General features: G+C 39.8%; 1 protein-coding gene and 1 pseudogene across 7 annotated transcripts in view; both read right to left on the bottom strand.

Annotated features, from left to right (window-relative positions):
* The window catches only part of SLC25A21 (solute carrier family 25 member 21), a 477,598-nt gene that overhangs the window by 291,274 nt on the left and 160,619 nt on the right, over nt 1–25,705 (bottom strand). The window lies entirely within an intron of this gene.
* LOC121493818 lies at nt 22,153–24,558 on the bottom strand (annotated as a pseudogene).

The following is a 25,705-nucleotide window of genomic DNA, read 5'->3' as shown; positions in this document are numbered from 1 at the left end:
TGTCATGCAAACAACACTCTAAGTTTTCTACTGGCCATCCCTATGATTATGCGCCCTTTACAATATGAATATAGTGACCCTATATAGTCATTTATTCCGGAAAATGCTCATAAAACATGGAGAATATCTGTTACCATCAACACTATGCGATTTTAGTGCTTAGAAGTAAACACTAAAAGCTCAGCCTCAAACTGAACTTTGTAACTGATTTTAGAATCTTTTAAACTCCTTTTTAAAAAAAATGTATGAAGTTGTTTTAAAATATACTGATTTTAGAATCTTTTAAACTCCTTTCAAAAAATGTATGAAGAAGTTATTTTAAAATATACTGTCACAGAAATTGTGACTCATTTAATAATTAAAATTATTCATTGTGTATTATTCATAGTATAGTGTGGACACGCCTTAATGAATTGACTCAAGTGTACACAAATAGTAAAACATTACTCAAATATCACAACACAGTAATCTTCATCCAGTTGGTCTTGCTTACAGGAAACAAAGAACAAAATTTTTAAAAAACATGGAAATGTATGAATAGTAAGATATTTAACCTTTAGTGATCCTAGTACATTTTTGGTAGTTTTTTACATTGGAATGCAGATATACTTTACTAAGTAATATTTTCTTTAGGGATCCCTGGGTGGCACAGCGGTTTGGCACCTGCCTTTGGCCCAGGGCCCGATCCTGGAGACCCGAGATCGAATCCCACATCGGGCTCCCGGTGCATGGAGCCTGCTTCTCTCTCTGCCTATGTCTCTGCCTCTCTCTCTCTCTCTCTCTCTCTGTGACTATCATAAAAAAAAAAAGTAATATTCTCTTTATCTAAGGGAATATACTTGTTTGTGTTGCTTTACTTTTCCAAGTCAACATTAAAGACACTGATTGCCTCTGAATTTTTTTTCAAAATAGGCAAAGGAACGGCTAATAACCATCATAAATAAAGTATGCCTGAATAATAATCCAAAACAAACATTTGGCCTTTTATCTCATATTAAATATTTGAGGACTTTAATACCCATAAAGTTTTTAAAAATAAAGTTATTTTTCTCTTCACTTGACATTCAAGAGTCTTATATACAAGACTCTGAAACATGGTATAAAGGTGTTCTAGACATTATACACTTATTGAGTGCATTTTTGGTGAATAGTCTATATGGCTGGGTACATTTTCATAGCTTTACATCTTTCTATTATTTTTAATCTAAAATTAGATATGAGAGGGAAAATCTAGCCGGGCTATTACAGTCTGATTTACTTATTTCACAAATTTTGGGGATGCCTACTTATGCCATATATATATATAAATTGGCATAGGAGATAGTATATGGTAGTAAACAAAACAAAACAAAACACCCTATCCTCATAGCTTAATATTATCTCTGCCTTTCTTACCCCATATATTTATGAGAAATACATTCCATGTAACCCAAGGATAGTGGCAAACTCAATTGGATTCTGTGTAATCTATTGTCTTTCCTTTTATTTCCTTTTCCTTTCATTTGCTCCATCATAGCTATTTAAGGGACAGTGTTGTAAACAAAGAATTGCAATGACACTGGTATTATATAAAATTGCTTATTTTTTTAAAAAGATTTTATTTATTTATTCATGAGAGACACACAGAGAGAGAGGCAGAGACACAGGCAGAGGGAGAAGCAGGCTCCATGCAGGGAGCCCGACGCGGGACTCTATCCCCGGTCTCCAGGATCCCGCCCTGGGCTGAAGGCGGCGCTAAACCGCGGAGCCCCCGGGGCTCCCCATATAAAATTGCTTATGATACTGTTTTAAAGATAGAGACTAAGGGAAAGAGTATGAAATGATGTGCAGCCAAGAAGAGGGTATTACATTTCAGAATTTCCTTTCCTCTCTGAGATCTCATCAGGCTTCCCAGACATTTTAACATTGACACCGGTAAGTGATGAACATATAGTTCAAACATAGATGAAGATCCTTATATACTTAAAGGAACCACACTTGTCTACACCCAACTGGGGCTTGTTCAATGGAAATAATCCTGTTCACCTACAGGTCAAACTTAAGAGAGGTGAGACGAAGAGTAAAAAGCCTGGTATAATTTGATGTTCCCTTAAAAAATGAAAAGAGGAAAATTTTCTCACTTATTTTTGTTTATCAGCTCATGTCATTATAACTTTAGATAGAGCTGATCAAGTTTAAAATTGACATACTGTTGAAAAGAATAATGGAAAAACTGGATTCACTCAAGAAAATCAACCTCAAATCCTCCAAGGTTGACAATGAAAAGGGACTCTTCCCTTGGGGAGGAACATCTGAGTCAGGCCCTGACTCTGGTCCTCCTGAATGGTTCTGACTCTTGAGTGACATGCTAAATAGCACCACCAACACTACACTGGCTGAGAGTTACTGCAGTCCCCTTAGTACTCAGAGAAAACAACTCAGAAATATCCTTAACAGTCTACATTGCTGCAAAGGTGGACCGGATAGGCAAGGAAAGAAAACAGAAGCAACTGGAGAATCTGGTTTTTAAGTCATGGTTTGTGAATCCTGGTGTTCAGAACCCATTTCTACTATTATTTTATACAATGTGTATTTAAATATTTACCAATTTTTTTGCTCACCATTCTTTCTTTCATCTCAAACCTTTCTGATAAGGTCTTCTCTTCCTTGAAGTATAAAGTGTTTTTCTTGAAGTTTTTTTTGGTAAATGGAAAGACATCCTTATATTAGTTTGCTAAAGGTGCCATAACAAAATATCCAAGAATGGGTGGCTTAAACAACAGAATTTTATTTTGTCTCAGTTCTAGAGGCTGGCAGTTCAAAATCAAAGAACTGGCAGGGTTGATTTCTCCTAAGGTCTTTCCTTGGTTTGCAAATGACCGTTTTCTGATTATTTCATCCCACGTGATTATACTTCTGTGCACACATACAACATGGTGTCTCTCTTTGTATGTTTTAATCTCTTCTCCTATAAAGATACCAAGAAATTTTGAGGAGGGCTCACCCTAATGGCTTTGTTTTAACTTAATTGCTTCTTCAAAGGTCTTATCTCCAAATACAGTTACATTCTAAAATACTGGGGGTTAGGGCTTCAATATAAAATTTGGGGATTGCACAAGTCAGTCACAACACTACTAGAGATAAACTCTGTTGTCAACTGAAAATATCTTTATTTTGTGCTCACTATTAAAATATGGTTTGGTGGTTACAAAAATCTAGATTGACAACATTGTAAAAAATGTTCTCCATTTTTTCCTGGCCTTCACTGCTGCTATTGAGAAATCTACTGTTATTCAACTATCATTTCTTTTTAGATGATTCATCTTTTCTTTTTGGCTGTTTTTAGGTTTTTTGTCTTTTTAAAAATTTTATTTATTTGTTTGCTAATAATTACAGTGTAGTTAACATACACTGTTATATTGGTTTCAAGGCATATAATGATTCCAAAATTCTATAAATTACTCAGTACTCATCAAAATAAGTGCATCCTTAATCCCCTCTACCTTCTTCACCCATTCTCCCCCCACTCACCTCCCCTATAGTAACCATCTGTTCTCCTTAGTTAAGAGTTTGGTTTTTGGTTTGCTTCTTCATTTTTTCTTTGTTTTTTTTTTTTTTTTTTTTTTTTTTATTTATTCATGAGAGACACAGAGGGAGAGGCAGAGACACAGGCAGAGGGAGAAGCAGGCTCCCTGCAGGGAGCCCAATGTGTGACTCAATCTCAGGACCCCAGGATCACGGCCTGAACCAAAGGCAGACGCTCAACCACTGAGCCACTCAGGTGCTCCTTTTGTTTTGTTTCTTAAATTCCACATGTAAGTGAAATCATATGGTATTTCTTTTTCTCTGATTTAGTTATTTCACTTAGCATTATACTCTGTAGACCCATCCATGTTGTTGCAAATGGCAAGATTTCATTCGTTTTTATGGCTGAATAATATTCAGTGTGTGTGTGTGTGTGGGGGGGGTGTCTGTGTGTGTGTATATCACATCTTCTTTATCCATTCATCTATCAATGGACACTTGGGCTGCTTCCATAATTTGGCTGTTGTAAATAATACTACAATAAATATAGGGGGGCATATATTCTTTCAATTTAGTGTTTTCATGTTCTTTGGGTAAATACCCACCCTGTAGTGCAATTACTAGATCATATGGTTATGCACTGTTAGTAGGAATGCAAACTGGGGCAGCCACTGGTGCAGTGGAAAACACTATGGAGGTTCCTCAAAAAAAAAAAATTAAAAATAGAATTACCATATGATCTTCTCTTTGTCTTTGGTGTTCTGCAGTTTTACTATGATATGTCTGTGTACAGACTTTTAAAATTTTTCTGCTTGGGATATGATAGTGTTACCTTTACTTGTGGAATTTTTTTTTAAAGATTTCATTTATTATTTGAAAGAGAGAGCATGAAAGAGAGCAGAAGGCACAAGCAGGGAGGGAGGGAAGAGGGCTACATGGAGAGGGAGAAGCAGACTCTTCATTGAGCAGGGAGCCTGATGAGGGGCTGATCCCAGGACCCCGAGATCATTACCTGAGCCAAAGGCAAACACTTAACTGACTGAACCACCTAGGTGCCCTACTTGTGGAATTTTACATTTCATCTGTTTCAAACAGCATCTATTTTTTAAAATATTGATACTCCTCCATTCTCTTCAGTATACCATCTGGACAGTCTATCAGATGTATAGTGGACCTTTGCATTGCATTTTTGATGTCTCCTAACTTCTCAATTCTACTTTCACTCCTTTTTGTCTCTTTGAGCCACTTCTGATAATTTCTTTAGCTCCTTCTTCCAATTCACCATATTCTTTTCAATTTTTTTATCTTCTATTTGGCTTGTACATTGGATTCTTAACATCAACATTTTTCTTTCACTTTTACAAGTTAAATTTAGTTCTTTTTCTAACCTGAATAATAGCTTTTAGAAGTCTCTTCTCCCTTGTGTGCTTAAATTCCATTTTTCATTTCTTTAAAAATTGTCTAACAATATTTTACCCTTTTTAATTTTATAATTCAAATACCTAAAATTTTTATAGATTTAAATCTTTTTTTTATTTGTTTCTACTGACTCCCATTCCTTATTTGGTGAATTTCTAAAATTGTGCAATAATTTTAAAAATGCTCTATTTTGAAATAAATGCAAACTTAGAGAAGAATTGCAAGAATAGCACAAAGAATTTCTTTAAATCCTTCACTCTGAATTCCGAGAGTTTCTTTAAGTGTTCAAATTATGTACTTCATAGCAAAGAATACAATCAAGAATAATACAATGCACTTAGTTTCTATGCTTCTTCAGTGTCCTTTAATCTCAAAGAGTTCTTAAGTCTTTTCTTGACCTTCAGGATATTATCATTTTCTAAGATTATATAGGTCAATGATTTTGTAGAATGTGTCTCAATTTGAGTTTTTATGATGCTTCTTCATGATAAGATTCAGCTTCTTAAACAAGTATGCTGTTACCTCAGGGCAATATATCAGGAGGCTCATGATGTCAAATATTAGCCTTTATTGATGTTTCTTGACTGAATTAATTATTATTATAATGGCTACTATATTTTCTAATTACATTACCTCTACATTTAATGACATTCCACATAAAAAAAACTTTCTCTTATCCCTGTAACCTATTTGTTTATACAGTGAGGACTCTGGAGTTCTATTTTATTCAATGTGATATAAGCCATTAGAATTATTTTAGTGCTCAAATTGTCCCAAATTTGGTCAGTAAGAGCCTTTTCAAACAGTTTTGTATATTCTTTTCATATATTCCCATCATTCTTTGAGTATGTCCTTACTTTCTGGTATAAGACATCCAAGCTGGGCAGCCTGGGTAGCTCAGCGGTTTAGTGCCACATTCAGCCCAGGGCATGATCCTGGAGACCCGGGGTTGAGTCCCATGTCGGGCTCCCTGCATGGAGTCTGCTTCTCCCTCTGTCTGTGTCTCTACCTCTCTGTCTCTCTGCTTCTCATGAATAAATAAATAAAATATTAAAAAAAGATCATAAAAAAAAAGATCTTATCTTAGATTATCCTTGCCCCAACCCTGATATCAGCCATTTCTCCAAGGAACTCTAGTTCCTTTTAGTGGAAAATGGTACTTAGAAACGATGGTCTCAGTATTACATGTGCTCTTAATTACAGAGATCTTTCAGGCACTCTCAAGTGGACAGAGCAACAAAATATATTCATGTACATATATACACAAGTCTATATACACACATTTTTACTTTTATATTTATTTCTATACCTATCTATCTCTATATTGGAAGTCATGAGTTCATACCAGTATCTGTAATTCCGATCCAATGCCACAGGGTATGCTCTGTATTCTCCTTTTCATATTAGTAACATCCATCTCCAAAAGTGAGAAATTTTATTTCCATTTTCCTCAGTCCATTCACTTATTTGCTCAATCTCCCTCAATGTAGCCAATGCCCCTGACCCTGCTGGGCCTCCACTCACTTGGCTGCCTGGCTGATTTTTACGAACTCATTTAATTGGACTTTATCTGTGGGAATCTCAAAAAACTATAGTGAGGTTGCTTCCCTATAAAGAGGCATAATCATTGTGAGATCATGTAAACTTCCCTACAGAGGGTCCTGGATAATCCAGAAATTTTAGGTTAGCAATCTGATATTATAGAAAGCCTCAGTCTAAGTCTCCTGATCCAATCATTTATTGCTCCCCTTTCTGATTTCAGTTCTCAGTTGTTTGGGGGAGAGATTATTTCAAGGGTGGGGTTTTCTCTGATTGTTTTTGTTAGTTTTTATTTTGTATTGTTTTGTTTGTTTGTTAGGTGTTCTCTGTTTCTTTATTGCTTTGTTTTTGCACTTAAAGATTCTCTTAAAGACTTAGCTTCTTGCAGTCCTGGGAATGCTTTGAGAGTTAGGCTTCTAATTTATCCATATTTAGTTGTACCAAGTAATGGAGCCTTTCAGAGTATCTAATCAGCCATACTTTATATGTCTATATGCTTATCTATATTGATCCTGTGCCCTATATACCAAAATTATTAATACCCTTGAAACACCATGGGAATTTCTGCTATGGTCTAGTTTCTGTTTCAAAGCAGGAAAAAAAAAAGTAAGACTAGAGAAATTATTGGGTAACACTTCTATTTTGTTCTTATCTGAAAATATGGACTCTTTTTAGCAGGGTTGTGATGAGTCTTTTTTAATCTTAAAGATAAAAATGCCATTAACATTCCTTTGATCCTGTCCCCTAATTTGACACATGAAGAAAACATGGCCCCGAGAAGATGGATTTCTACCAAAGTAAATGGCATTTGGTGGGTTTGCTTAGATTATTTAGAACTGAGGTCTCTGGTCTACTATTGCTAATTTATTTCTGTACAATTTTCTTTTTCTAACCAAACTCTATGATTCTTTTTTTCACAAGTATATTTTAATGTTTCCCACTTCTTAAAATAATTCATGACTTACAGAAAAAAATTTAAGTGCATTGAAGTATAAAGAAAATGAACTGTATTTGTAATCTTATTACTTGGAAATAACTACTGTTAACATTTTAGAGTTTTTAATGCTTCCATCCTTTATTTTTATAGTTGAGATCATACCATATAGTTTTGTATCTTTTTTCATATAATAGCATTAATATTTCCACACCTCATTAAAATCTCTTCAGAAGCATTATTTTTGATGCTATACAATATTTCATCATATGGATGTACTTAAGTATAGTGAACTATTCACCTTCAGTAAATATTTAGATTTTTTCCCTTTTTTCCTATTATACATACTGTTCTAAAGCAATTCTATTATTTTTATTCAAATGTTAGTCCACACCAATAATTATTCCCTAGAACAGCCTCCTAGAATTAGATGTACTAGGTCAAAAGATGTGAATGTTATGAAGATTTGGCAGGGATACATACTGCCAAATTACATATTACCAATTTATGGTACTTACTGCTGGGTTTAAGAGAGCTGATCATATCTTGTCTTTACCATGATCCTTCCATACGGGTTTGACCATTCTCAAGTATTTCTTTTCATTATTTTCCTAAATATTTTCCTAAAGTTCCAAGTTAAAGGGCTCTTAAACTATGGAGTGGAGCCTGGGGATGCTAAAGCTAGCCCTCTAACTAGATAGGCCTGTGTAAGGATGACCATAGGAGCATCTGAAAAGCCCTGCTGTGAAGGGCTACTTTTTTCTACTCCCCTCTGGTAACATGGCCTTGTGGGGAGATCTCGGGTAAGAAAGATAAGCCTCACTGAGACTTACTTTCCTTATCTGTAAGATGAAATATTGATGCCTATCTGGTTGCAAGGAGTAAATGCGAAATTGTCTGATACTTCTTTATCCCCTAATTAGTCCTTCCTATCAAGGAATCTCTACACTTAAGATGATTTCATGGACTAGATAAAATAGGATATACTTCTTCTGTAAGTTACAGTATTCACAGGTTAGTTAGTTAGCATGTATACCCTTCTACCATTTATCTGACAGGTGAGTTGATATATTGGATGCTTATATGTTTGTAATGAGGTGGCATGAAAGAATGGGGCTTTCAAGGGGCTAGCATCCAGGATGTAAAAACCAAAATGGGAATATTTTATATGATATATTTTATCCTGTTTTGACTCATTAGATCAGGCTCCTCTATCTAGGAACATGAGGAGTGCCTAGCAAGGAGTTAATTGTTTATTGCAATCTCACCTCTGGGTATACATATACATTTAAAAAACTTTTAAAAGCTTCACTCAGAAGCTGAGTGGAATTGGATATACTGAATTGAAACCTCTGTGGGATGAGGCCAAGGTATCTGCAATTTTTAAAGCTCCCTAGCTGATTCTGATTCACTGCCAAAGTTGAGGTTTAATGGATAAAGTGGTTCATAGATTCTGGAATGTAAGAGCTGGAAATGGTCATCTAAACCTTTAATTAAACAATCTTGATTTATATATTAGGAACCAAGGCCTACAGAGGTTTAATTACTTGTTAAATATCCCGTAGTTTGGTAATAACAGGACGAAAACCTAGAATTCTAGCACATTGCCAGAATGTCTTCAAGAAGCCTATTAGAAGACAAACATCTCATAGAATGCAAAAATCATTTTTTTTGAAAGAAATTACTGCCATGTGGCAAGGGGTCTTTATTGCTCTTGTTTCTAAATGATCATATTTCATATTGTATGTATATGCAGGATGAAAAAATTGGATTTCATTTCTCACCTACATGAAGGGCCAAATAATGCATGCTTTGTCATTTGCTCTCCCCCAGGAAGTGAGCAACTATTGTGGCAATATAGAATCTTTGTTCTCACCAGCATATCAAGTCCTCTTAACTTTTTCAGTTTTCAAAACTGTTTAGATGTATAATGGTCAAAACGTAGTCAAAAAGATTTTCCAAGGGCTGCCACCTCTAAAATCCTTTTTGATTCCTAAAATGTAATTATTATCACTGCGATGTACTCTGTGAACATCCCTCTCTGAAACACATACTGTCTTTGACTATTACAGCCTGCTAATGAACTTTTTAAATCATATTATTTATGAAATTTTAATTATGACTTTGCTTTAACTTTAAAAGATTTCTTGGGGGAAAAGACAACCCTAACCATACAAAAATGCCTGGCTCATTTTTATTCATTAGGGGCTATGTTGGGAAGCACTGGGTCCTAAAATATCGCTTAAAGGCCTGGAGTTCACAGCTGACACGTTCTTAACATTTATAGTGATTCTAGAGACCCTCAGTATCTATTGCTACAGTTCCTTCTCTCAGTGTTTTTGTTGGATTGGATTTACAGCCAACTGGTTGTAATTGACCCTCTATTGGGACAAGTTAGGATATGAGCATATGACTTTTCTGTAAAAAAAGAGAGAGAGAGAGAGAGAAAGAGAGTGACCAAGAAAAAAAAAATCACCATTGATATTTATCTTGAACTTCCTTCATTTCCAGCTTCTCTGGCAGCAAGTCAAAATGCTGTCATAAAGCAGAATTCCCAGTAAAAAGGGTTCCTAGGGAAAGGCCACATTTCTGAATGCAAAAGCATATAGGAAGGAGTATAATAGAAAAGACAAGAATTTCTCTGTCCTTTAGACACACACGACACCTAAATCTTGCCACAAAAGTGGGGTCTGCCACCTGAGATTCCAAGTTAGCATTTCCCTATAGGAAAATTGGTCATAAACAGTCTAAGGACAAATGGGGACAGGAGGTATGGAAACCTCTATCAGCTAATCATGAAAAGCAGGATATGGGATACCTCCCTCCCAGCCCCCAAAAGCACTACCTCCAGCTTGCTCTACGGAACTGATCTGTGGGTCCTCTTCCACTTCCTCATTTAGTAGACCATCTCCCCAAAGACAGAAACTAATTAAGGTTTTACCCACTGAATGAGAGACTAAAATTCTTTCTCATTTAACCTATCGTGATTGGTTTTGAGAAGCCTGAAAAAAGAAATAGAAATAATTCTGTATGGGGTGCATGAAATGCTTACAAATTTATCTCCCAAAGAAACTTTCACTACCAAGTCTACTATACAGACTATTGATCCGTCACAATCTAATTTTAAGAATCTAAAACTAAAGCTTCCAAGCTCTTTAACTTTATGGTCATAGGCTTGGAGTTCCTACCCTGCTGTGCTGGAAAACAAATCAGTGTAAATCCTTCTATTCAACGGCTTCCCATTTTCCCCTCAAATGGCTTCTAAAAAGCTAACAACAACTAAAGCCTGTATTATGTTTAAATCCTAATAATGTAAATAGTCAAATGCAGCATTTCTAGTCATTAACACTGAAAGAACATCACACACCCGACTATGTCACCTGGGTATGAGCAAGGAAGGCTGCTTTCTCTACAGAGCCACTGACCACAGTAAGAGATGGCCCATCTGCCCAACTGCTGGCCAGAAGTGGGGGGACTGTTAATCGGGACCTCTTGATGCAGGGTTTCAGTTCATCTCAGTTTTGGCTCCACAGACTTTACACTAGTTTTACATTCTGGCAGACTGAAGCAGACCAGAGGTGGCCCTGACACCTCTTCAAAACTTTTGAACTTTGGGTGCTGGTTAGAAAAGGAAATGGAGAAGCAAACCCTTGCACCCCTGACTTTAAAAAGCACTTCTTAGGCATTATGCTCTATTATGAGAACTCGTGCCCTCTAATAAAATAGGAGCCAAGAATGTTTGAGTGCTTAATTGTGCTAAGCATCATGTCATTAATTCCTCATGACAACCCTGAGAGGGAGGTAATATTGCCATTCCTTTTTTTTTTTTTTTTTTTTTTTTTTACCATTCCTATTTTACAGATGAAGACACTGAGTTTGAAAAAGTTAAGTAACTTGCCAGAGGTCACAAAACAAGTAACAAAGCCCAACTGATTCTAAAGTCCATGCTCCTAACCCCTACACAATACAAGGAAGTCAAAGGCCTCTCCAATGCTGCTACCTCTTAATGTGGGCTGTTAACGCTGCTTCCCCTGTACAGCAGAGACACTGAGAGAGAAGGATGCCCATCCAGAAAGACAGAAGGAATCAATTGCTTTTTGGGCTGTTTCAGTAGCATCAGTGCAGTAGCATACCTTAAATGGGACTTGTGTTTGTCTTGACAAGATCCTTACAAGATTTGGGTGACATATCATATTTCTAGAGGTGATATAATAATTTGGTGTTCTGTCAGTGGCTTCTCCATTTCTCATCTAGCAAGAGCTCAAGCTATTGTCTTTTTCATATAAAGCAATATTAAGGAGATCCCTGGGTGGCTCAGCGGTTTAGCACCTGCCTTCAGCCAGGGCGTGATCCTGGAGTCCCAGGATCGAGTTCCACATCAGGCTCCCTGCATGGAGCCTGCTTCTCCCTCTGCCTGTGTCTCTGCCTCTCTCTCTCTCTCTCTCTCTCTGTGTGTGTCTCTCATGAATAAATAAATTAAAAATCTTAAACAAAATAAAGCAATATTAAAACATCAATTTACTAAGTGTCTATATGTGTGAGGCCTTGGGCTAGGCAATTTGCAACCTGCTGGGGCCCTGAAATGGCATCTATATTACATCATTCCCATGAATTTAACCACCCATGGGTGGAACCATGTGCCTTCCCAATGGATAAAACCCCTATGCTGACAGATCAAAGGGTCACATCACTACCTCAACTCCCAGGACATTAAGAATAGTACTGTTCTTCGGACATTTATTCTTTGAAAGGAGCATTTTTACATCTGGTTCCAGCTCTGAGTCAGGAACTGGATACATACACTCAAGGTATGCTAAGGAGAGACTATTAACCATGCAAACTAGCCCCAAATGGCTTTTCTGATTATTTGCTAGCATGCAGGTGGCTTCATGAAGAGGCCTGCAATTCTAGAATGTTAGTTTTTGTAGTATGAGAAAATCATAACTTTTTTTTTTCCAGGAACTTGTTTTGCCATAGATTTAAGGCAGTAATTTGTTACAGGCAAGAAATTTATAGGGGCTGCGTTATCGAGCCTAGAATCATCAAGAAATTCTATCAGAAGACACAATGTTTAAGTATAGGTCTAATTACTGCAATCATTTCTTTTTTGTTTCCTTTGCAGAGATCCACTTAATCCCATCTCTTAGTGTGGGCACAAGCTGACAGTTGCATGACAAGGAATGTTTCCCTTTGTAAAAAACCCACTTCCTTTCTGTGTAGTTTTAGCCTAATTGAAATGTTTCCTATTAAGCTCAATCAAGGCAGCAATTATCTAATTACTCACTTATGCTTCTCCAGCCAAAAATTTGCCTAAGCTGGTATATTGGAATGAGAGAGAACATATTTATTATTGCTTTTACATTTTCCTGTTTGGCTTTAGACAATAATCATAAACATTTACTTCTAGCTCACCAGCATATATCTAATTAATACTGCTATTTTCTATAAAATTGTATCACTGCAAGCTATAGCCCTGCCAAATGCAGTCCTGTCTACGAAATGTGCTTTAAAAGATTTGTGGTTATGCTACATGAATGGTGTCATTGGAGACAGGGAATAAGGAAAGAGGCTAGTGAAAACAAATCACAAACATATATTCAATCATTTCAAAGCCACGAGTTTTATGGCTTTACAAAATAAAAAATGAATAACAGATTTAATCGAGAAAATAATTTTTATAGCATCACTTTAAAGAAACATGTATCCTGTATGTCTGGATTTTTTCTTGATACAAATCCCTTAGGTCTCAAGATGATCACAACCAGTCAACAACACAGGTGGTCCACACTTTTTAGGTATAAATTAGAGGCATATATCATTAAAACCAGAATTAATTTTAGAGTTAGTGACCCTATGAGGTCACTCCTGATTAACTCAATTTTGATTGAGGTTGTACCAAAGCACAACAGACAAATTGGGTATGAGAGATTGATATTTTCATTTCCAGACAATAAATTTTATCGTTATTATTATCTTAAATGTTAACTAATGTGGGACTAATTCAGTCCTCTGCATGGAAAAAAGGCCCCCTGAAAACTGGTGCACTTCTGGGTGAATTTATAAGGAGGAAAAGGAACACCTCATCAATCTCCCAAATGCGGCACTTGACAATCTTTCACCTAAATTTATCATAAACCCAGAAAATGACTACACTCAATGAGAACAGCAACAACATCAAAATCAGTCTATGAGGACAATATTCCATTTACTGGAAGGAATTATGCATTGTTTTGGTAAAGAGAAGAGCTTTTCTTTTCTTTCTTTCTTTTTTCTTCTTTCTTTCCTTTCTTTCTTATTTTTTCTTTTTTTCTTTTTCTTGATTACACATGATGAATGAACCATGCACAATATTAGTAACCTCAAAGATAACAAGTTATCTATAAAAACCAAACAACCCCCCCCAAAAAAGAACACTTCAGTTTCTAATAACTGATTTATTTCAGGTATACCCTGAGTGATGACTGATTAGTTAATAAGCCTGAGTGGCTAGGCATTGGGAGTGGGGAAGATGTCATTTTCAAAACCATGTTGTTATCTGCTTCCCAGTTTGGAAAGGAGTCTTTTAAAAAAATGCATTATATCTTAAAGGTGGTCCCAAAGATTCTGTGCTGTTTGATCTCTTCAGGAGAGGAGGGCAAGAATAAAATGTAGAGAAACAAAAGGAGAGAAACCAATTTCTTTGCCAGAATGGGGAGAATAATCAGACATTTGCCTTTCACTGGTCTTTTTTTAGGAACTTGAAAGTCTGTGAAGTGTATTGAATAAAATGGCTGGAAAATGGATTTTGTTTCTTCATGTGACCAGTCACTGGAGAGGACAAATAAGTCTCGATATCCTGTCTGCAGTTTGACTCATCCCTGCTCTTTTCTCTCTCTGTAAGCAGCTTATATACTCCAAAGAGGGACTAAATTCATTTTACAATAGGCAGAGTGGGAGCCTGGGCTATCAGGTGAATCCATCATCTGAGAACAAACATAAAGACCACTCTATCAACCATTTGTTTAGAACTGCCCTCAGCAGAACCAAGATCAGTGAAATGTGGGTACATTGAACCTACCAATACTGCTTCCATACACAGGCCCACAAACGTTCTACTGCCCAGTAATAAACAAAAGGAAACAAGACGTTAAACCAATGTGGTCCTTGTTTTCAACATTATTTAGCTTTTGAAATTTTCAAGTTGAGTTCCCACTGCCTTTATTTCCCCTCCTACTTTGCACTAGTTCTCATATTTCCATCCTTCCTCCACTGCAATAATTCAATAGAACTAATTATGTCTTTAAAAATAGTTAAATAAGCAAATGACTGAAGTTCTCTTTCTGTTTTCCCTGATGCTGGGTCAAATGGCTCCTCAAGTTGTTCGGAAATGAGACCCTTGCATGTCTGGCCAGAATCTTCTGGCCAGATTAGTTTTATATTGTCCCATTATTCCTCCCAGTGTGTTGAAGTGGTGCTATTTTATCCAGTTTTAAGTAATATTGGCTGGCAGATTTTAGGATAATACAAATTTAACACTAGAAAAGGTAAATATCCCAGTTTCTTAATTATAATTGTGTATTATATATATATATATATATACATATATATATTATTTATTCGAAGTTTTCCATTTGTGAGTTTTTTTTTTCTATTTTGGGCATTTTTAAAAGATTTTATTTATTTATTTGAGAGAGAGAACAAGCAGGGGGAGGGGCAAAGTGAGAGGGAAAAGCAGACACCTCGCTGAACAGGGAGCCTGACATGAAGCTCAATCCCAGGACCCTGAGATCACGACCTGAGGTGAAGTCAGATGCTTAAATGGCTGAGCCACCCAGGCACCCCCTATTTTGGGCATTTTTAATACCTGATTTGTTTGTTAGTTATTTTGGTTCTAAGGCCTATAATATTAATGCCTCTCAGGTTTTTCTAATCATAAAGAAAGAATGGGAACAATATCATTTATCCTCTATTATTTTAAAAATGAAAATAAATTATTGGTGCTTTGACTACAGGTCATGGCTGCCTGCGATAAATGAAACTATCTGCTTTTCATCAATCTATTCAGATCTTACAAGTCAAAGTTATTCAATACAAAGACCACCTACTATTTAAAAGTCTAATGTTAAAAACTCTTCATTTGTCATTCCCCAAGTTAAGAATATATTACACAATTTAAGGTTTGTAAAACATCATAACCCTGATTACACACTGGAATTACCTGAAAGCTTTTTAAGGCCATTTATGGCCCCAGAAATTATGACTTAATTTGTATGTCGTGTGCCTGGGTATCAGGACTTTACAACACCCCTTGGGTGATTCTTTTTTTTTTTTTTTTTTTTTTTTTTTTTTTTTTTAACTTTTTATTTTTTTTTTTTTATTTTTTTTTTTTTTTATTTTTTTTTTTAACTTTTATTGGTGTTTAATTTACCAACATACAGAAAAACACCCAGTGCTCATCCCGTCAAGTGTCCACCTCAGTGCCCGTCACCCATTCCCCTCCAACACCCGCCCTCCTCCCCTTCCACCACCCCTAGTTCGTTTCACCGAGTTAGGAGTCTTTATGTTCTGTCTCCCTTCCTGATATTTCCCAACATTTCTTTTCCCTTCCTTTATATTCCCTTTCACTATTATTCATATTCCCCAAATGAATGAGAACATACACTGTTTGTCCTTCTCCGATTGACTTATTTCACTCAGCATAATACCCTCCAGTTCCATCCACGTTGAAGCAAATGGTGGGTATTTGTCGTTTCTAATTGCTGAGTAATATTCCATTGTATACATAAACCACATCTTCTTTATCCATTCATCTTTCGATGGACACCGAGGCTCCTTCCACAGTTTGGCTATTGTGGCCATTGCTGATAGAAACATCGGGGTGCAGGTGTCCCGACGTTTCATTGCATCTGAATCTTTGGGGTAAATCCCCAACAGTGCAATTGCTGGGTCGTAGGGCAGGTCTATTTTTAACTCTTTGAGGAACCTCCACACAGTTTTCCAGAGTGGCTGCACCAGTTCACATTCCCACCAACAGTGTAAGAGGGTTCCCTTTTCTCCGCATCCTCTCCAACATTTGTTGTTTCCTGCCTTGTTAATTTTCCCCATTCTCACTGGTGTGAGGTGGTATCTCATTGTGGTTTTGATTTGTATTTCCCTGATGGCAAGTGATGCAGAGCATTTTCTCATGTGCATGTTGGCCATGTCCATGTCTTCCTCTGTGAGATTTCTCTTCATGTCTTTTGCCCATTTCATGATTGGATTGTTTGTTTCTTTGGTGTTGAGTTTAATAAGTTCTTTATAGATTTTGGAAACTAGCCCTTTATCTGATATGTCATTTGCAAATATCTTCTCCCATTCTGTAGGTTGTCTTTTAGTTTTGTTGACTGTATCCTTTGCTGTGCAAAAACTTCTTATCTTGATGAAGTCCCAATAGTTCATTTTTGCTTTTGTTTCTTTTGCCTTCGTGGATGTATCTTGCAAGAAGTTACTGTGGCCAAGTTCAAAAAGGGTGTTGCCTGTGTTCTCCTCTAGGATTTTGATGGAATCTTGTCTCACATTTAGATCTCTCATCCATTTTGAGTTTATCTTTGTGTATGGTGAAAGAGAGTGGTCCAGTTTCATTCTTCTGCATGTGGATGTCCAATTTTCCCAGCACCATTTATTGAAGAGACTGTCTTTCTTCCAATGGATAGTCTTTCCTCCTTTATCGAATATTAGATGGCCGTACATTTCAGGGTCCACTTCTGGGTTCTCTATTCTGTTCCATTGATCTATGTGTCTGTTTTTGTGCCAGTACCACACTGTCTTGATAACCACAGCTTTGTAATACAACCTGAAATCTGGCATTGTGATGCCCCCGCTAAGGTTTTCTTTTTTAAAATTCCCCCGGCTATTCGGGGTCTTTTCTGATTCCACACAAATCTTAAAATAATTTGTTCTAACTCTCTGAAGAAAGTCCATGGTATTTTGATAGGGATTGCATTAAACGTATAAATTGCCCTGGGTAACATTGACATTTTTACAATATTAATTCTGCCAATCCATGAGCATGGAATATTTTTCCATCTCTTTGTGTCTTCCTCAATTTCTTTCAGAAGTGTTCTATAGTTTTTAGGGTATAGATCTTTTACCTCTTTGGTTAGGTTTATTCCTAGGTATCTTATGCTTTTGGGTGCAATTGTAAATGGGATTGACTCCTTAATTTCTCTTTCTTCAGTCTCATTGTTAGTGTATAGAAATGCCATTGATTTCTGGGCATTGATTTTGTATCCTGCCACGCTACCAAATTGCTGTATGAGTTCTAGCAATCTGGGGGTGGAGGCTTTTGGGTTTTCTATGTAGAGTATCATGTCATCGGCGAAGAGGGAGAGTTTGACTTCTTCTTTGCCAATTTGAATGCCTTTAATGTCTTTTTGTTGTCTGATTGCTGAGGCGAGGACTTCCAGAACTATGTTGAACAGCAGTGGTGAGAGTGGACATCCCTGTCTTGTTCCTGATCTTAGGGGAAAGGCTCCCAGTGCTTCCCCATTGAGAATGATATTTGCTGTGGGCTTTTCGTAGATGGCTTTTAAGATGTCGAGGAAAGTTCCCTCTATCCCAACACTCTGAAGGGTTTTGATCAGGAATGGATGCTGTATTTTGTCAAATGCTTTCTCTGCATCTAATGAGAGGATCATATGGTTCTTGGTTTTTCTCTTGCTGATATGATGAATCACATTGATGGTTTTACGAGTGTTGAACCAGCCTTGTGTCCCAGGGATAAATCCTACTTGGTCATGGTGAATAATTTTCTTAATATGTTGTTGGATCCTATTGGCTAGTATCTTGTTGAGAATTTTTGCATCCATGTTCATCAGGGATATTGGTCTGTAATTCTCCTTTTTGGTGGGGTCTTTGTCTGGTTTCGGAATTAAGGTGATGCTGGCCTCATAGAACGAATTTGGAAGTACTCCATCTCTTTCTATCTTTCCAAACAGCTTTAGTAGAATAGGTATGATTTCTTCTTTAAACGTTTGATAGAATTCCCCTGGGAAGCCATCTGGCCCTGGACTCTTGTGTCTTGGGAGGTTTTTGATGACTGCTTCAATTTCCTCCCTGGTTATTGGCCTGTTCAGGTTTTCTATTTCTTCCTGCTCCAGTTTTGGTAGTTTGTGGCTTTCCAGGAATGCGTCCATTTCTTCTAGATTTCCTAATTTATTGGCGTACAGCTGTTCATAATATGTTTTTAAAATCGTTTGTATTTCCTTGGTGTTGGTAGTGATGTCCCCTTTCTCATTCATGATTTTATTAATTTGAGTCTTCTCTCTCTTCTTTTTAATAAGGTTGGCTAATGGTTTATCTATCTTATTAATTCTTTCAAAGAACCAACTCCTGGTTCTGTTGATCTGTTCCACAGTTCTTTTGGTCTCGATATCATTGAGTTCTGCTCGAATTTTAATTAACTCTCTTCTTCTGCTGGGGGTGGGGTCTATTTGTTGCTTTTTCTCTAGTTCCTTTATGTGTAAGGTGAGCTTTTGAATTTGAGATCTTTCCAGTTTTTGAATGTATGCTTGTATTGCGATGTATTTCCCCCTCAGGACTGCTTTTGCTGCATCCCAAAGATTTTGAACGGTTGTATCTTCATTTTCATTAGTTTCCATGAATCTTTTTAATTCTTCCTTAATTTCCTGGTTGACCTTTTCATCTTTTAGCAGGATGGTCCTTAACCTCCACGTGTTTGTGGTCCTTCCATATTTCTTGTTGTGATTAAGTTCTAATTTCAAGGCATTATGGTCTGAGAATATACAGGGGACTATCCCGATCTTTTGGTATCGGTTCAGACCCGATTTGTGACCCAGTATGTGGTCTATTCTGGAGAAAGTTCCATGTGCACTTGAGAAGAATGTGTATTCAGTTGAGTTTGGATGTAAAGTTCTGTAGATATCTGTGAAATCCATCTGGTCCAGTGTATCATTTAAAGCTCTCGTTTCTTTGGAGATATTGTGCTTAGAAGACCTATCCAGGGTAGAAAGAGCTAGATTGAAGTCACCAAGTATAAGTGTATTATTATCAAGGTATTTCTTGAGTTTGGTTATTAATTGGTTTAAATATTTGGCAGCTCCCACATTCGGGGCATATATATTGAGGAGTGTTAAGTCCTCTTGTTGGATAGATCCTTTGAGTATGAGATAGTGTCCCTCTTCATCTCTCACTATAGTCTTCAGGGTAAATTTTAATTTATCTGATATAAGGATGGCAACCCCTGCTTTCTTTTGAGGACCATTTGAATGGTAAATGGTTCTCCAACCTTTTATTTTCAGGTTGTAGGTGTCCTTCTGTCTAAAATGAGTCTCTTGTAGACAGCAAATAGATGGGTCCTGCTTTTTTATCCAGTCTGAAACCCTGCGCCTTTTGATGGGGTCATTAAGCCCGTTCACATTCAGAGTTACTATTGACAGATATGAGTTCAGTGTCATCATATCTATTCAGTCCTTGTTTTTGTGGATTGTTCCACTGAACTTCTTCTTAAAGGGGAATTTTAAGAGTCCCCCTTAAAATTTCTTGCAGAGCTGGTTTGGAGGTTACATATTCTTTCAGTTCCTGCCTGTCTTGGAAGCTCTTTATCTCTCCTTCCATTTTGAATGAAAGCCTTGCTGGGTAAAGTATTCTTGGTTGCATGTTCTTTTCATTTAGGACCCTGAATATATCCTGCCAGCCCTTTCTGGCCTGCCAGGTCTCTGTGGAGAGGTCTGCTGTTACCCTAATATTCCTCCCCATAAAAGTCAGGGACTTTTTTTCTCTTGCTGCTTTAAGGATCTTCTCCTTATCTTTGGAATTTGCAAGCTTCACTATTAAATGTCGAGGTGTTGAACGGTTTTTGTTGATTTTAGGGGGGGATCTCTCTATTTCCTGGATCTGAATGCCTGTTTCCCTTCCCAGATTCGGAAAGTTTTCAGCTAGGATTTGTTCAAATACATATTCTGGCCCTCTGTCCCTTTCCGCGCCCTCAGGAACCCCAATTAAACGTAGGTTTTTCTTCCTCAGGCTATCATTTATTTCCCTTAATCTATCCTCATGGTCTTTTAATTGCCTGTCTCTTTTTTCCTCAGTTTCCCTCTTTGCCATCAACTTGTCTTCTATGTCACTCACTCGTTCTTCCACCTCGTCAAGCCTCGTCGTTAGGACTTCTAGCTTGGATTGCATCTCATTTAATTGATTTTTAATTTCTGCCTGATTAGATCTAAATTCTGCAGTCATGAAGTCTCTTGAGTCCTTTATGGTTTTTTCTAGAGCCACCAGTAGCTGTAAAATAGTGCTTCTGAATTGGCTTTCTGACATTGAATTGTAATCCATATTTTGTAACTCTGTGGGAGAGTGGGCTGTTTCTGATTCTTTTTTTTGAGGGGTTTTCCTTCTAGTCATTTTGCTCAGTGCAGAGTGGCCAAAAACAAGTTGTATTGGGAAAAGGAGAAAAAGAGAGAGAAGGAAAGAAAAGAGAAAAAGAAAAAAGAGAAAGAAGAAAAAAATAGGGGAAAAAGAGAAGAAAAAGAAAGAAAAAGAAAGAAAGGAGAAAAAAGAAAAAAGGGGGGGTGGGGGAAGCAATCAGAAATCAAGAAGAAAGAGAGAAAAAAAAGCACAAAACAAAACAAAAACAAAAAAAAAAACAAAAAAACAAAAACAAAAACAAAAAAACAAAAAACAAAAAAAAAACCACGGGGGAGTATCTTCCGATTCTGTGTAGTTTAAGTCCCTTGATTTCCCTTGGAACTGGTCCGTCTCGCTGGTCTTCTGGGGGAGGGGCCTGCTGTGCTGATTCTCAGGTGTTAGCACTTGGGGGAGCTGCTCTGCCCCTGCCTGGTGCAGGGCTCGGTGGGGGTTGTTCACCCCGTGAGGCCCCGGGAGGAAGCCACAGTGGCGGGGGCAGCTCTGGGACCCTGGATCCAGCCCCCGCAGTAGCTCCGGGGCTCTCCTTCTGCAGGGCCTGGGGGCTCCGGGGCGGGGCCGCTGATCTGCTCAGTTCCAGGCAGGAGCGTCCTTGCTGTCCTGGGCCCTCCCGGCCTCTGCCTGTCCCGGGGGAGGCCGGATCCTGGGCTGTGTCCCGGCGCCCTGTGCTCTGGAGCCTGCGCTGTTGGATTCGCGCTCCCGGCGGTGCAGCCCCCTCCGCGGAGCCGCCGCCCGAGCCTCTCCGAGCTGTTCCCGGAGCCGCGCAGCCCCCTCCGCGCGGAGCTTCTTCCTCTGCGCGAGCCGCCGCTGAGCTGTTCCCGGAGCCCCGCAGCCCCCTCCGCGGAGCCGCCGCCCGTGCCCCTCCGAGCTGCTCCGGGTCCCGCCGAGCGCTGCAGCCCTTAGGGAGCTCGGCGCACTCTCCGGGGCGCAGTTCCTCTGTTACTGTCCCAGGGAGCCCGAGGGCGTCCCCGCCTTTCTGGGGATCCTGCTCCAATTCCCGGGGAGCCCCTTTCCGCGGGGAAGGTCGGTGCAGCTCCTGCTCCTCCGGGACGGGGCTCTCCTGTCCTGGGGACACTCGCCCCGGCCTCAGCCCGGCTCCTCGCGGGGCCCCTCCCCCTCGGAGGCCTTTTGTGTCTTTATTTCTTTTTCCCCGTCTTCCTACCTTGATAGAAGCGCGAACTCTTCTCACTGTAGCGTTCCAGCTGGTCTCTCTTTAAATCTCAGACCGAATTCGTAGGTTTTCAGGATGATTGGATGGTTTTCTAGGTAATTTGCTGAGGACAGGTGACCTGGAGACCCTACTCCTCCGCCATCTTGCCCCTCCCTCTCCCCTTGGGTGATTCTGATATAAGTTCAAGGTTGAGAACTGCTGCTTTAGAATGAAAATTTACAAACACATGCACCAGTTAATTGATCTGTAATTCTTTTTTAAGTTTTTTTCTTTTAATCACCATCATTATTATCATCATTATTATTATCTTCATTATTATTATGAAAACTATCACATCTTTCGACTCCAGAAAATAAACTGATCCACAGTTTATTGCGTGACGCCAACATGGTTGGTCTGACATGCATTTCCTTCACCCCCTCCCCCCGCATGTGCTCATCCATCCGTCCATCCATCCACAGCAGGAATCAGAGGCCTGTTGCCCAAACGCACTCTGACTGAAGCTGATCGGCTTTCATTGATTAATTTTTAATACACACGCACAGACACACACACGTGCACGGCACACACACGTGTCAGAAATAGCTAGAACGATGCTGGGAAATATCAGGAGCTGTTAAAGCGAGTAGCCTCCAAATCAGTCGTCTTGGCCTGAAGATGTAAACGAGGAGGTGTGCTTCACTGAGTTTGGTTTTCATGTTTCCTACACCGAAGCCACCTCTTTCTCCTTCCCGGGCTCACGTCTGTCCAAGGCCATGTGGGAGGTTACGTCAAGATGTGGCCAATAGGGGATCCCTGGGTGGCGCAGCGGTTTAGCGCCTGCCTTTGGCCCAGGCTGTGATCCTGGAGACCCGGGATCGAATCCCACGTCGGGCTCCCGGTGCATGGAGCCTGCTTCTCCCTCTGCCTGTGTCTCTGCCTCTCTCTCTCTCTCTCTCTCTCTCTGCGACTATCATAAATAAATAAAAAAAATAAAGATGTGGCCAATAAAGTCCAAAAAGCGCTTTGAATACTGTTCTGGGTTCACGGTCGAGATCTCTGCACCAGCACCACGCTTAACGGTTTTCGCCACGTGGGCTGCTTTCTTTTTTGCATCGTAATGAGTCAAAATGTCAATAATGGCCATAAAGTACACCTCTTTCCTGGGCGAGTTTTCATGGCATTTAATTCCATAAACGTCAATGTTCGGATCAAACTCCCCAGGAGCCAAGGGCGGGGAGCTGTTCAGCGTGTTCCCGGGACTGTCTGGAGGGGTCCCGACGGGGTGGGTGCCATCGCTCTCACCCCCCTCGTCCCCGTCCCCGTCATTCTCTTCACACTCCACCTCCTCCCGTTGGGCTCTCTCCACATCGTGGATTCCCACCAGCAGGCTGTAGCCCATGAGCTTTAACTGGGCGAGAAACTCGACATCATTCTTCAGTTTTTCCAGGAACACCTTTTTGTTGTTGTCAACAATATAAATCTTTTTTTTAAATTAATTAATTTATTTATGATAGTCACAGAGAGAGAGAGGCAGAGACACAGGCAGAGGGAGAAGCAGGCTCCATGCACCGGGAGCCCGACGTGGGATTCGATCCCGGGTCTCCAGGATCGCGCCCTGGGCCAAAGGCAGGCGCCAAACCGCTGCGCCACCCAGAGGTCCCAACAATATAAATCTTTTGACCCTCATTAATGAAATCATTATCCTTTAAAGTCGGTAGTTCTTTGGCCTTTTCCTCGTCGCTGGCCTCTCGAGCCGCCCTAGAGCCCTTTAAGTCGTATTTCCTATATACACATAAACGGTGGCTGAACACATTCCTTGTAACAATCACGTATATTTCAACTCCATCAACATTAAGCCGGTACATGCCCAAGAACTGGGGAAGCAGCGTGATCCCGTGACATTCTACGATGTACCGGTGGCAGGATGCTGTGCATTTCGGCCACATCTTCACTCGTGATGGTCTTGATGATGTATCTTTTGCCTTGGGCGGTGTGGAACCGAGCCCCGCTGCGAGCCTGGGAGTCGCTGGGAGGGCGCGCTCCTGGTGCGGGGATTCCGGAAATCCTGGTCATCGAGGCCAAACCTTTCCCGCAGGTTACGGAAAACCATCGGGCAGTATTCCTTAAACTTGAAGTGGCTTGGCATGCTGTCTTTGTTAAAAAGGTGATTGTCCACCTTTATCTTTGAAGAGGCTCTGAAGTCATCTGGCATCAACCTAACAGGGATCTGAACGTGGCTCAGTCATTGATGGAGCGGTTTACCCCCCACACCAGGACGCTGAGCAGGGCATCGCTGGCCCGAAAGAGCTTCACTTTCTGCGCTACCAAGTGCTTCTTCTTGGTCTTGGTCTTGCTCGCCAAGACGGAGGACCCCAGGTTGCCGGGGTCGCCGTGGCCGCCGCCTCTGTCCCCTCCACCGCCCTCTCTACACGCCGGCCCCGGGAGGCACCTGCATCCCCCCGAGGCGCCCCCCCGCCCCGCGCCCGCTGCGCCCGCTGCGCCCGCTCGGCCCCGCGGAGCAGGGAGGCTGCGCCCCGCCCCGGACTCCGCGCTCAGCCCCTGCAATTTTTCTTTTAAGAGTTTTACCATTCGTTTGAGGTAAAACAGAACGCTGCATTCATTCATTCATTTGCCATCAATATCATTTATGTTCACTATTATAGGCCACAGAATGACACATTTTTCACCACCTAACAGGCCACAAAAATCAAGACACCCCTTGTAAAAAGAGAGAGATTTGTGAAGAAAAACTAGTTTAAAGTGAAAAATAGTGTGGTAGGCAAAATAATAGCTTTCCAAGAGACCCCATCCTAACCCCTGAAATCTGAATGTATTTCTTTACAGGAAAAAAAGTAATTTTTGCAGATATAATGAAATGAATGACCTTGAGGTGGGGATAGTATCCTGGATCATCCAGGTAGGCCCATCTAATCACATGAATTCTTAAAATCAGAGAATGCTTCCCAGCTGTGGTCAGAGAAGTCCTGACTACAGAATAAAGGCCCAGAGAGATGCACATTGCTTTGAAGATACAGGAATGAGGCCATGAATCAAGGAATGCAGGAGGCCTCCAGAAGGTAAAAAAAGAAAAGGAAACATTATTTCCTAGAGCTACCAGTAAAAAAGACCACCTTGCTGACACCTTGAGTTTGGCTCAATGAGACCCATGTTGAATTTCTGACCTACAGAACTATAGGAAAAAACAGTTGTGTTGTTTTAAACCACCAAGTCTGTAGCAATTTGTTAGGGCAGCAATAGGAAAATAGCACAGATACTGATGTTAATTTTGAATCTCCCAGAGGCCTCAGGAAGAGGTTGGGGGGTACAGGGAATGCTATGTGGAGTCCTGAGATTGTGTCTTGAAGATCTCCAACTACAGGTACTATAAGGGACCTAGGGCCCTAGCTGCCGCTCTGAACTTCCCTTGGTTTGTGCAGAGACCATGCTTCCCACAGCTGCTCCTAGCCAGCAGCAAGGCCGAGGCAGCCAGGTTCCTGGGAGACCCAGAGATCCTTTGATTTTACCAATTTGGTAAGGACCCCACCCTGTGATGACTTAACTGAGCATTTCTTCAGCTGTATTGTAGTCAGTCTAGGACAATTCCACCTACCCTGCCCTTCCTCTCACCTGCACTCAGGGTCAGATTTGCACAGGGGTTGGACACAGCTATTCTACCTCTCTGGGCCCCTCCCCCAGTTTCTAGCACAGGCATTTCCTTCAGGACCAGCTACACAATTTGAGTACAAAGTAAAAAC

This window comes from Vulpes lagopus, chromosome 6, assembly GCF_018345385.1.
Source record: "Vulpes lagopus strain Blue_001 chromosome 6, ASM1834538v1, whole genome shotgun sequence".
NCBI lineage: Eukaryota > Metazoa > Chordata > Mammalia > Carnivora > Canidae > Vulpes > Vulpes lagopus.
Note: the sequence above shows the minus strand (reverse complement) of the source record. Positions and strands in the feature narration are given on the sequence as shown.